Raw genomic sequence first — 2,215 nt, forward strand, 5'->3', positions numbered from 1 at the left:
ACATTGGTCGGCTGCCTCCCACACGCACCCTAACTGGGAACCAAACCTGCCACCCTTCGGTGCATGGGATAATGCTCCAACCAATTGAGCCACACTGGCCAGGGCCATATGAGGATTTTAATTTCTCCACATACTTGCCAATATTTTTTATCATTTTTTGTTGTTGTTGAAGATGATTTTTTAGCTATCTTAGTGTATGTGAAGCGGTAAAGATTTATTTTTCATCTTGAACTATGTTTCACGTTGGTGTCAACCAATTCATCAATCATTAATCAGTCAACACAGGAAACATCCACTATATCCTGAGCTATGTTCTATGAAGGACATAAAGAATCCCTGACTTTGAGGATTTATGCTCTCCTTACAAAACGAAGAGTAAAGTTAACACAAAGTCTACAGTCATACCAAAATTCTTTTTTCTTAAATTATTGATTTGCATGAGAGAGAAACATTGATTAGTTGTTCCACCTATTTATGCATTCATTGGCTGATTCTTGTATATGCCCTAAGCAGGGATGGAACCTGCAACCTTGTCATATTGGGACGGCACTCTAACTAACTGAGCTACCCAGCCGAGGCCGGTGCCACCGTTCTTACTGGAACATCTAGGGCCCTGCAGGCTCTGGTCTAAGTCTGTCTCTCCAACTTCGTCTCTCGCCACTCCTCCGCTCACTGACCACTGCTCCCAAGCTACACTGTCCTCACCTTTTTTGTTGTTGTTGTTATCAAGCTCCTTTGTTCCTCAGAGCCTTTGTCTTTGCTGTTCTGCTCCTGGAGAGCTTTTCTCACAGCTTCTACCATGTCACTCATTCTCCTCTTTTGGTTTCAGCTTCAATGTCACCTTCACAGGGACATCTTCCCCATCACCCAAGCCAAGACTCCATTACTGTCTCAGTCTCTTTCATTACCTTGTACTTTTCCTTATTGCCATAGGAGTTGTGAGGGATAAATGCCTAGGTTCTGGAGCCATGCTGTCTGGTACCAGTTCTGCCTTTGATACTAACTAGCTGTGTGACCTTGGGAAAGATACTTTACCTCTCTGGACATGACTAATAGAACCTCTGCACTGCCTAACTCCACTCCCACCCCCACCTTTCCTCTAGACCAGTGATGGCGAACCTATGACACGCGTGTCAGAGGTGACACGCGAACTCATTTTTTTGGTTGATTTTTCTTTGTTAAATGGCATTTAAATATATAAAATAAATATCAAAAATATAAATCTTTGTTTTACTATGGTTGCAAATATCAAAAAATTTCTATATGTGACACGGCACTAGAGTTAAGTTAGGGTTTTTCAAAATGCTGACACGCCGAGCTCAAAAGGTTCGCCATCACTGCTCTAGACACTCAGGATTCCTTGTGGCATTGCACAGGCATCTGTCTGGAGCACTGTGTCTCTTCCTTTGGGCTACGCTATTTCCATCAGCACTACAAGTCATTAGTCTCATTCCTGCCCTGGTAGGGGACCAAAATTAACCAATCCACTAATCACCCCAAAATGACTGGACTTGACCCCTGATTGTGTTTTCCATCCCAGGGACATCTGCGTTTGACTCTAGCCCAGGGGTGGTATGTGAGTGTGTGAATGTAGGGGTGGGTGATGAATCAAATCCCACAGGGGGCAGTGAGGCTGCCCAGAGGGCGGGCATATGCAGACCCCATGCCTGCCACACCAGGTGGCCCAGTGCTGCCACAGACTCCAATTTTTTTCAAGAGAATCCAGAAATCTTTATTTTTACATGAAATCTCCCAAATTTAAAATGTTTGCAACTAAATGAAAATTTAAGATAGTAAGGTGAAGGCCAAAGGAAATGGTGTTGGGTTGCACTTGGCGCATTTGCTATCTCTGTATGGGCCCTTACCAACCTTTCCAGCCCTTCTGCAATGGCCTGGTCCTTCAGAGCCCAGCCTCAGGTGGCTTCCCTTCATGACCACCCAAACCCCCTCATCAGGAAATCTCAGGAAATCTTTCTTCTTCTGGAACATTCTAGGGTCCCTCACAGTAATTATTTGTGTTCTTGCCAAGTGCCGTTATTATCCTGTTTCAACACCACTCTGGATAAATGTTTCTTTTATTTTTCTTTTCTTTATTCTTTTTCTCCAGTTTTTTTTTTAAGAAAAACTATTTTAAATATAATAATGTTACATGCAATAAACATTATTTCAAGAAAAATGATCTTAAATATAATAATGTTACATGCAATAAACATTA

This window comes from Myotis brandtii, unplaced genomic scaffold (genome assembly GCF_000412655.1).
Source record: "Myotis brandtii unplaced genomic scaffold, ASM41265v1 scaffold1612, whole genome shotgun sequence".
Lineage (NCBI taxonomy): Eukaryota > Metazoa > Chordata > Mammalia > Chiroptera > Vespertilionidae > Myotis > Myotis brandtii.